At 38.4% G+C, this 11951-nt stretch overlaps 1 pseudogene; it reads right to left on the bottom strand.

The window, feature by feature from the left end:
- Positions 1 to 11623: 11623 nt before the first annotated feature.
- LOC122911085 lies at positions 11624 to 11717 on the bottom strand (annotated as a pseudogene).
- Between the last annotated feature and the right edge of the window lie 234 nt (positions 11718 to 11951).

Genomic DNA, 11951 nt, shown 5'->3' with positions numbered 1-11951 from the left:
TACTTTTAAAAACGATGCTCCCTAAGTCCCCACATTTCCCAGACAGTCCTGATTTCAAACATTCTGTCCCAATGTCAAACCATATGCTAAAAGAGGGATCCTAATTTTTTTGTTGTTGTTTAAAGATTTTATTTTATTTTTTTTTTAAAGATTTTATTTATTTATTTATTTGACAGAGAGAGACCACAAGTAGGCAGAGAGGCAGACAGAGAGAGAGAGAGAAGGAAGCAGGCTCCCCGCTGAGCAGAGAGCCTGATGCGGGACTCGATCCCAGGACCCTGAGATCATGACCTGAGCCGAAGGCAGCGGCCTAACCCACTGAGCCACCCAGGCGCCCTAAAGATTTTATTTATTTGTTTGACAGAGAGAGAGAGATCACAAGTAGACAGAGAGGCAGGCGGGGCGTGGGGCGGGGAGCAGGCTCCCTGCTGAGCAGAGAGCCCGATGTGGGGCTCAATCCCAGGACCCTGAGACCATGACCTGAGCTGAAAACAGAGGCTTAACCCACTGAGCCACCCAGGAGCCCCTGGATCCTAATTTTTGCTTTGGAAAATATAATGAATAGTGTCCCCTCAAAAATCAGATGTTGAGCTTCTAACTACCAGGAGCTCAGAAGGTGACCTTTCTTTGGAAATAGGATGGTTTTGATATAACTAATTAAGTTAAGATGTGGACAGACTGGCGTAAGATGGGTCCCTGATCCAATATGACTGGCGTCTCCTACTTGAAAGGCAGAAATGTGGTCACAGACATGCACACAGGGAGAATGCCAAGTGAAAACAGGGCAACAATTGGAGTGATGTGAGGACTGCCAAGGATTGCCAGGGAACCACCAGAAATGAGGGAGAAGCATGGAACAGATTTACTTCGCATCCCTTCCAAAGAACCAACCCTGCCAACACTTTGATCTTGACTTCTAGCCTCCAGGACCCTGAGTAATGTCTGTTGTTTAGTAAATGTCTGTTGTTTCAAGCACCCAGTTTGTGGTGCTTTGTGATGGCGGCCCTACCTGACTAATGTAGCTGACATAGTAAATGAGCAGCGTTAACCCCCAAGTCCTGCCTTGAAACCTGTTCCTCTCAGGGCCAAGTAATCTCAGAGGATGTCTCTTGGTGGAGTCCCAGAATATATCTGAATCTCTAGCTGGCATTCGTATCAAGCAATATAGGCTCATTTCAAAGGGGGTCAAGGAGAAGAGTTACAAAAATACCTGCTTGTAGATGACGGTGGGATATAGAAGGTGGGGGGACTTCTTCCCATGAATTTCAATGTTTTTCAAGAACTATTCTTGGAACGCCAGAGAAAGGGAGCTCTGTGGGCCCCCTGGAACAGCACTGCCAGGTCTCTCTGGCTCTGGCCCCTTGTTTCCCCATCCCCATCCACACCTCTGCAAGGGATTCAGTGGAGGAGTTACCTCCCTTCTATAGTCCATGACCCAAAGGCTGGAATTTTTAAGAGAGTCTGCAGTCTGACTGTTTACCCTCAACATTTATTCCCTTATTCAAGCTGTCAAATTCACTGTGTGTCCTCTCTACGCCAGACATGAGGTTTGGTGCTGAGGACACGAGGCTGGAAAGACACCAACCACGGAGGGCTCACGCTGGTGGTGGGAGAGCCAGGCACACCGGCAGTTGCCAAATCGTGAGATAAATGGCATAATGGGAACATTGAAATGGGAGGGCCTGGTTCCTGGTAAAGTCCGAGTAAGCACCTTTGATGAGGGGATCGTGGGGGAGACCTGAAAGCTGACTGCTTGTTCCTGCAGATAATAGGGGTGAGGATTTTCAGGATAGCCAGGATAACGTTTCTAGAGACTTGGAGGTGAGTGAGCCCAGAACGTGTTTGGGGCATAGAAACAAATTACAGTGCTTGGGTATGGGAGAAACTGGCGGTGTATCCAGGTTACGCTGGCTCAGAGCTGATCCTGTAAGGGGTGGCCACTGGAGAATTTTGAGCAGGACAGTGTCACCTAAGGTTGGCAGTGATGTGGGAGTCGAGGGAGGAGCAGAGGGAGGTGGCAAAACTGGGGGGAAGGCACTAGCATTCCTCTTTGGCTTTTTTCCTTTCATCCTAGAGAAGGATAGAGATGCATCCCAATTAATGCCTAGCTTCCGGAGTTAAACCACTTGGGGTCAAATCCTGGCCTTGCCACTTGCTTTAGTCCTGCAATTAATTCATACTGCAGCCTCATTATGAAATCAGATGATCTAATAAGGCAATTTAATATACCTGCATTATTACTGTATTTTGGCTGGAAACTAAGTCCGCTTTTAGAAACTGTGGACCTAAAAATTCAGACTCTATTTCTAGAAAATATTTTAAGACAATCACTACAAAGTCAACTTGTATTCTTCTTAACCTGTATATAATATCTTGGCCTTACAGGAATTTGGCTTGCATTATTAAAATGCCCAGAAGGGGCATCACAGTGATCGTTAGCATTTGAAATGTGGGTTTGCCATCTAGTGGGCATCTTTGAGTGTATATGCATTATATACACACGTACGACATATAGACACAAACACAGAGTTTCCATCCGTGGTTCTTCCTCTCAGTGCGTTCTCAACACTGAAGGTCAAACAGTATTTTGGACACATTACTCTTTGTAGAAGTGTCTTAGTTTCTGTCTGTCAGGTCGTGTGAATGTTTTATTATGTGTGTGCTTATACACAGAGTCAGGAATAATAGCATGATATGGAGGGTTCTTTCAAACTACACGTACTCTTCCATTTGGCTATTTTCAATTTGAGAATTACTGATCCAGAAAAGAAGGTAGAAAGATATAGCGTCACCATAAAGGCTAAGTGCCTGCTCCCTAGTAGACACTCAGTAAACATTAACTTCCTTCCTCTTCTTCTCCCCCTCTCTCTTTCACCATAAAAGCTCAATTCCAAATTACAATTCAACAGTAATATGTGTATTTGGTGGGTAAAGTGTTACTACACGTGAAGCACGTCATTGTCTACCCCAATACAAAAACGTATAAGACCCAGCTCCTATCTTTAGGATGCCTACAGGAGGAAATGCAAAACTTCATGAGAAAATTCCAGCAGAATATGTCTCAAATGTTTGTTCGAGGCAGATCTTCTAGAAATTAGAATTGGATTTTCTTTTAGGAATAACATTACAGTGATGCTAGTTTTCCCAGACTAAGAAGAAAGACCCTTGTGGCAAGTTCTGAAATGGATATAGGCGAAGCTTGATTTATATTTGAATGGGCAGATATTTATAAGAGAACGGGCCCACAAAGCAAAGGGGAGAAAGTGGTGAGTAAAGGAGACCAGGAGCAGTGTGGGTTGTGTTTTGTGGAAGTTTCAAGAGAAGGAGGATAGAAATTTGGGAGCAGCTACCATATGGTGTGAGATATTGAGAGAAGGTCAGAGAAAGAAGATTTTAAGAGGTTTTGTTATGTATTATGAATGGAATCCCCTTTTGATGTTTTCATGACAGTGCTGTAAAGATTTAAATTGCTTTACTGTTATTTTTGGATGCGGGTTAGTGTTTCTTTGGAAAATACCACCGTGTGGCAGGCTGTGAAGTGGCTTAGCTTTATCTGGAAAACATAAATGGTCAAACCATAAAACTTTAAAATAGATACATTATATTTTCCTTATGTGCCTGAAATCTAAAATCAAACAATCTAAAATGATGAAATTGTATGAAGAATATCTATTATAAAAGTAATACATGTATTTTGTTACCAAATTCAAAAGGTACAGAATGGTATTAAATGGACAAAAAGTAAATGTTTCCTGCTTCATTTCTCAAACCTCTCCTTCACACTCATGTCTTACCACCTTCAAGAGTTTGCTTTTAATTCTTTAGTTAGTTAGTATTATAATTGTGAACTCTGTGCTCATAACACTTTTTTTTTCAAGATTTTATTTGTTTATTTGAGAGAGAGAGAGAGAGAGAGAAAGAGAAAGCACGAGTGGGGGGAAGGTCAGAGGGAGAAACAGACTCCCTGCTGAGCAGGGAGCCTGATGCAGACTTGATCCTGGGACTGGATCCTGGGACTCAATCTTGGGAGTGGATCTTTGGACTCGATCCTGGGACTCCCGGGATCATGACCTGAGCCAAAGGCAGATGCTTAACTGACTGAGCCCCCCTTAACTCCCCCATCCCCATCCCAGGCACCCCAACACTTTCTTGATTTATTTCCTTTATTTGGTGTTCATTAACCCCATATTATGAATGATGAGAAACACATCTTGTTGAGATACTCCATTGTTCTCTCCCTCCATGTGCTTTCTTAATTAAATTATTTCCCATTCTTCCACTGTTTATGATTACAATTTTTTTTAAGTAGGCTCCATGCCCAATGTGGAGCTTGAAATCACAACCCTGAGATCAACAGTCTCATGCCCTATGGAGGCCAGCCACATGCCCCATCACTGTAATTTTAAATACTGTGCTTAACCTTTGAATTCTTGTTCTATCAATATAGGTTGTAACTCTTGATTCACTCTGAAGTAGTATGAGAAAAATAGCACCCTCAAACTAGTCTTTACCCCCTCATTGCCACCCAATGCTCCTAGCCACCACCCAGTTTCTCTCTTCTCTACCTTTACATTTACAATGTTAGGGTTTATAGCATTTGCCTTTTTTTCCTGTTAATATACTTAATTTTCCCGCATTTTATCTACTGATCGTTTCTAAGGATTGAGATCAATAAATTAGTTTATGATGTATAGTTTATGCTCATGCAAATATTATTTCCTACAGAATACAGGGTGATGTGCTCAGTGGATAACCTAATTCCACATCTCTAAACCACTCAAAAGAGAATGAAAAAAACATCAAGGATGACTGGATTCTTCTTTCCTATACTGCCTAACTTGCTCAAATCGTATCATATAGTTTGCCTCCTATTTCATGCTATTTTTTTAAAAAAACTTTTTGTTTTACTTAGAGTTTGCAATTGATTCTCTTTTTAAATTTTAATTTAAATCTTTTTAAATTTTAAATTTTTTTAAAAATATGCTTTTCTCATTAACATAGCTAAGAACTTCCAAATTTTAATTATACGACTTTTTATTTTGTTTGTGGAGAAGTAATAAATGTAATACTACATAGTTTAAAAGGAAATAATAGATATATAGTGAAAAGTTAGTCTTCTTTTCACACTTGTCCCTCAGCCATTTAGTTTTTCTTTTGAGAAGTAACTACTCTTTTTAGTTTTTATGTATTATCTTCGAGATATTTTTTTGCATTTACAAGCATACAAGTATATTTGGGTCTTATCAATGGCAATTAGTTTCTGACTCAGCTATGACAAATGATACTTTATTGAATATCTTTGTGGACACATATGCTGGAATATCTGTAGAATAAATCTCTACGGAAGAATTGTTGGGTCAGAGGTAATGTGCATTTTTTTTTAAAGACTTCATTTATTTATTTATTTTAAAAAAAGATTTTATTTATTTATTTGACAGATAGAGATCACAAGTAGGCAGAGAGGCAGGCAGAAAGAGAGAGAGGAGGAAGCAGGCCCCCTGCTGAGCAGAGAGCCCGATGCAGGACTCGATCCAAGGACCCTGAGACCATGACCCAAGCTGAAGGCAGCGGCTTAACCCACTGAGTCACCCAGGCGCCCCTATTTATTTATTTGACAGACAGAGATTACAAGTAGGCAGAGAGGCAGTCAGAGAGAGGAGGAAGCAGGCTCCCTGCTGAGCAGAGAGCCCGATGCGGGGCTCGATCCCAGGACCCTGAGATCATGACCTGAGCCGAAGGCAGCGGCTTAACCCACTGAGCCACCCAGGCGCCCCTGAATTTCATTTATTTTATAAGAATGAGGATCTTCTCATAAAATAAAGATGCCTTTACATTTTCTTAACTACAAGTTGTTACTTCATATATTTTTCCTGTTTTACTATTGGTTTGTTGAACTTTCTCACTGACTTGTGTTTTTTTTTTTTTTGAAAGATTTTATTTATTTATTTGACAGAGAGAAATCACAAGTAGGTGGAGAGGCAGGCAGAGAGAGAGAGAGGGAAGCAGGCTCTCTGCTGAGCAGAGAGCCCGATGCGGGACTCGATCCCAGGACGCTGAGATCATGACCTGAGCCGAAGGCAGCGGCTTAACCCACTGAGCCACCCAGGCGCCCCGACTTGTGTTTTTTTACATTAAAGAAGTTAATCTTTTATCTGTAATATGACTTATGCTTTCCCCAAATTTGCCTTTTAACTTTTTAAAATGTTTTTGCCATGCAATTAAAAAAAATTTTGAAACGTATCCATGTATTCTTTTTTAATTTATAAGTATCAATCATGTTTATAAAGGAACCCTCCACTTATAGATTATAACAACATTTCTCCCACGTATATCAAATGTTGCTGTGCACGATTTGGTAAGTTTTGGCATATGCATATACATGGTCCTAGGATGGTTCTATTAATTTTTAAAGAAATCTCCATACTGTTTTTCACTGTGGCTGCGCCAATAGTGCATGAAAATTCCTTTTTTCCCCATATCCTGACCAGCCAACACTTGTTGTTCCTTGAGTTTTTTATTTTAGCCATTCTGACAGGTATGGGGTGATATCTCACTGTGGTTTTGATTTGTGTTTTCCCAGTGAAGCGTGATGCTGAGCCTTTTCTTCATGTGTCTGTTGATCATCTGGGTGTCTTTAGGTCTGTTCATACCTTCTGCCCATTTTTAATTTTATTTTTTTTCTTTTTATAAGATTTTATTTATTTATTTGACAGAGAGAAATCACAAGTAGGCAGAGAGGCAGGCAGAGAGAGAGAGAGAGAAAGAGAGAGGAGGAAGCAGGCTCCCTGCCAAGCAGAGAGCCCGATGCGGGACTCGATCCCAGAACCCTGAGATCATAACCTGAGCCGAAGGCAGAGGCTTAACCCACTGAGCCACCCAGGCGCCCCTGCCCATTTTTTTTTTTTAAAGATTTTATTTATTTATTTGACAGAGAGAGAGAGAGCACAAGGAGGGGGAAAGGCTGAGGGAGAAGGAGAAGCAGGCTCCCCGCAGAGCAGAGGAAGCCCCATGTGGGACTCGATCCCAGGACTCTGGGACCATGACCTGAGCCAAAGGCAGTGGCTTAACCAGCTGAGCCACCCAGGTGCCCCATCCCGCCCATTTTTTAATTGGTTTGTTTTTCTGGCTCATGAACAAAGCTTACAATTCTATTCATTTAGGTCTCTTGTTATTCTTTGGGTATTGAGTTGTACAAGTTCTTTGTATATTTTGGATACTAACCCTGTATTGGACATGTCATTTGCAAATGTCTTCTGCCTTTCTGTAGGCTGTCTTTTAGTTTTGTTGATTATTTCATTTGCTATGTAGAAGCTTTTTATTTTGACATAGTTTCAATAGCTTATTTTTGCTTCTGCTTCTCTTGCTCAGGAGACATATCTAGAAAAAAGTTGCTCTAGCCAATGTTGGAGAGATTATGCCTATGCTCTCTTCAAGGATTTTTATGGTTTTAGGTCTCATGTTTAAGTCTTTAATCTTTTTGAGTTTATTATTGCATATGGTGGAAGAAAGTGGTTCAGTTTCATTCTTTTGCATATAGCTGAACATTTTTCCCAATGCCATTTGTCAAAGAGACTGTCTTTTTCCCATTGTGCATTCATTCCTCCTTTGTTGAAAATTAATCGATCATAGAACTGTGGGCTTATTTCTGGGTTTTCTGTTCTATCCCATTGATCTGTGTGTCTATTTTAATACCAGTACTATACAATTTTAATTACTACTTTACAATACTTGAAATCTGGAATTGTGATAACCCAGTTTTTCTTTTTCAAGGTTGTTTTGGCTACTCAAGGTCTTTGGAGGTTCTATACGAATTTTAGGATTATTTATTCTACTCCTTTTTATTTTTATTATTTATTTATTTATTTATTTATTTATTTATTTTATTCTACTCCTTTTTAAAATGTGGCTCAAACTCATCACCCTGAGATCAAGACTGAGCCAGTCAGGCACCCCAGGATTGTTTGTTCTAGTTCTGTGAAATTGCTTTTTGTTTTGATAGGATTGCATTAAATCTGTAGATTGCTTTAGGTAGTATAGACATTTTAATGATAATCTGTTTTTCCAATCCATGAGTTGATTGGAATGTCTTGAAGAAATGTCTTGCCATTTCTTTTTTTTTCTTCTTCTTCTTCTTTTTTTTTTTTTTAATAACACATTAGGGTACTGGAGTTATATTCTTGACTCTGATTAAGCCGGAGCATCTTCCACTTTGTACATGCCTTCTTTTTTTTTTTTTTTTTTCCTTTTTAGAAACACAGGGAGAGAGGGAACACAAGCAGGGGGAGTGGGAGAGAGAGAAGCAGACTCCCCGTTGGGCATGGAGCCCAATGTGGGGCTCAATGCCAGGACTCTGGGATCGTGACCTGAGCCGAAGGCAGATGCCCAACCAACTGAGCCACCCAGGCGCCCAATGTCTTGCCCTTTCTTAACATCATCTTGAATTTCTTTCGTCAGTGTTTTATAGTTTTCAGAGTGCAGGTCTTTCTCCTCTTTGGTTAAATTTGTTCTTAGCTATCTTAATTGTTTTGGGTATAATTATAAACGGGATTGTTTTCCTAATTTCACTTTTCGCTGCTTCATTAGGAACGTATAGGAATACAACTGATTTCTATACTTTGGTTTTGTATCCTGCAGCTTTACTGAATTCATTTATCTGTTCTAGTAGTTTTTTTTGGTGGAGTCTTTAGGATTTTCTATATATAGTATCATGTCATCTGCAAATTTGTGAGAGTGCTTGTTCCTGACCAATTTGGATGCCTTTTATTTCTTTATGTTTTCTAATTGCTGTGCCTAGGACTTCCAGTACTATGTTAAATAAATGTGGTGAGAGTTGACATCCTTGTCTTATTCCTGATCATAAAGGAAAAACTCTCAGTTGCTCCCAATCGAGTATGAATTTGGCTGTGTTTTTTTCTCATACAAGGCCTTTATTGTGTTGAGGTATATTCTCTCTAGACCTACTTTGCAGAGGGTTTTATCATGAATGGTTGTTGTACTTTGTCAAATGCATTTTCTGGACCTGTTGAAATGATCATATGTTTTTATCCTTTCTCTTACTGATGTGACGTATTGTGTTAATTGTTTTGTGGATAGTGAGCCATACTTGCATCCTGGGAATAAATCCCAATTGATTGTGGAATATGATTTTTTAAAATTAATTGTTGGGTTCAATTTGCTAATATATTGTTGAGATTTTTGCATCTATATTCACGAGAGATGTTGGCCTATAATTCAAAATTTTTTGTGGTGACTTTATCTGGTTTTAGTGCTTTTCCATTTTCTAAATAGTGTTTTTCTAAGAGCAATTTTAATTTTTGGAGTCCACTTCAAAAAGTTTCCTTCTATATTTTCTTTTAGACATTTTATAGATTTAAGTTTTACGTTTAGACTTTTCATTCATTTTGAGTTAATTTTTGTACATGTTAAGATGAAGTTTTTATTTTTTTTGACAGACTATCTAGTTGTTCAAGCACTATATATTGAAAAGACTATCCTTTCTCTGCTCAATTGCATTTGTGCCCTTGTCAAAAGTCATATTTACATGACTTTATCTTTGGAATCATTAAAATTTTTTTTTATTAAGTAAAATCTACTCAAACTCATGACCCTGAGATGAAGAGTCACATGTTCCACTGACTGAGCCAGCCAGGTGCTCCTATTCCATTATATTCCATTAATCTATCCATCTTTATGCTTATATTGCACTGTTTTAATGAAGGTAGTCTTATGGTAATTATCGAAATCATATGGTATTCTTTTCCAAAATTGTTTTTAGGAATTCTAGGTCCTTTGCATTTCATTATGATTTTCAGTGTCAGTTTCTGGGAAAAGAAAAACATGTGATTTTTGTTAGAAATGCATTGAACACACCGATCAATTTGGGGAGAGTTGACATAATTTTGAGTCTTCTGACCCATGAACAAAGTTTACAATTCTATTCATTTAGGTCTCTTGAATTTCTTTTAGCAACATTTTGTCATTTTCAGTTTAATACCTTTCACATCTTTCGTCACATTTATCCTTAAGTCTTTCATATTTTTTGATGCTATCTTAAAATTTCAATTTCATTGCCAGTACATAGAATTCAACTCTGTTTTATATACTGATGTTGTATCTTGTATCTCTCCAAACTCATTAGTTTTTGTAGGATTTTTTTTGTATATTATACTGGAATTTCTACAGAGATGATCGCATTATTTACAAAAAAGACCATTTTTCTTCTGGTTTCATCTGGTTTTTCTTTTTTAGTTGACTAATATTTTGAATTACATTTATTGAATTTGAAGGGTGGAATCCCTCTTGGGATGAATCCCCTTTGGTCATGTTGTAGTATCCTTTTTATATATTGTTTAATTTGTTGAAATTATGTTTAGAGTTTTTCTATCTACATATAATGTTGCATAGAAGTAGTGACAGAAGACACCCCCCATCTTGTTCTGATTTTACTGGGAAAACATTCAGTCTTTCACCACTGAATATGATGTTAGTTGTCAGTATTTTGTAAATATCTTTTATCATGTTGAAGAAGTTCTCTCATGTCCCTAGCTTGCCAAAAATTTTTCTTAGGAATAAATATTAGATTTTGCTGAATGTAGCATTTGCACCTATGGCATTGTGTGGTTTTTCTCCTTTGATTTGTTTATATGGTGAATTACTGTTTGATTTTTTTAAAATAATGGTTTTATTTATTTATTTGACAGAGACAGACATAGCAAGAGAGGGAACAAAAGCAGGGGGAGTGGGAGAGGGAGAAGTAGACCTCCTGCCAAGCAGGGAACTAGATGTGAGGCTCTGTCCCAGGACCCTGGGATCATGATCTGAGCTGAAGGCAGACCCTTAACAACTGAGCCACCCAGGAGCCCCTACTCTTTGATTTTTTTTTTTTAAAGATTTTATTTATTTATTTGACAGATCACAAGTAGGCAGAGAGGCAGGCAGAGAGAGAGAGGAGGAAGCAGGCTCCCCGCCGAGCAGAGAGCCCATGCGGGGCTCGATCCCAGGACCCCGAGATCACGACCCGAGCCGAAGGTAGAGGCTTCAACCCACTGAGCCACCCAGGCGCCCCTGATTTTTGAACATTAGACCAATTCTGCAATTTTAGGATGAACCCACCCTACTTGGTCATGTTGTGTTATCCTTTTTTATGCCATTGAATTCAGTTTGCTGAAATTTTGTTTAGTTTTTTTTTTTTTTTTTTTTTTTTGCTTCGATATACGTGGGAGATATTAGTCTATAGTTTTGTTTCTGGTAATATCTTTGGGTTTGGGATTAGGGTAATACTGGCCTCATAGAATGAGTTGGGAAGTACTCCCTTCAACTTCTTGGGAAAACTTTGTGTAGAATTAAGATTATTTCTCATCTAAAAATTAGTACAAATACTAATTTCTAGAGAGTTAGTATTATTTGTTTTAGCTATGTAGGCCTGAAATTTTTGTGTGGGAGGGTTTTTAAGTATAATTTCAGCTTTTAAATAGATATTAGACTTTTTAGGTTATCTACTCTTTTGTGATCTGTGGTAATTTATGTCTTTCAAGGAGTTTGTCCATTTTATCTATGTCATGGAATATATTGACACGAAGTTATTATTGTTCATAATAATCTATTTTTATCCTTTTTTTTCCCACTTCAGACGTAATATGTTGTACTCATAACAAGGTTTGACTTGTCACAAAACATTGTGAATACTCAGTCATCACACTTATGAACTATAAAAAGACCTACTTTTATCCTGAATACCTGTAGAATATGTGGGAATGTCAACTCCGTATTCCTGATATTGATAATTTGTCTTTTCTTCTTTTTTTAACTGATTAATATAGCTAAAGCTTAGTCCATTCTATTGGTTTTCTGAGAACCAGCCTTTGCTTTATTTGATTCTCTCTATTGTTTTCTTCTTTTCTAGTTCATTGGTTCCTGCCTCAGTCTTTATTACTTTCTTTAGTCTGCTTTAT

Source organism: Neovison vison, chromosome 6 (genome assembly GCF_020171115.1).
Source record: "Neovison vison isolate M4711 chromosome 6, ASM_NN_V1, whole genome shotgun sequence".
Lineage (NCBI taxonomy): Eukaryota > Metazoa > Chordata > Mammalia > Carnivora > Mustelidae > Neogale > Neogale vison.
The sequence above is the reverse complement of the archived record's forward strand: the minus strand, read 5'-3'. Positions and strand labels throughout refer to the sequence as shown.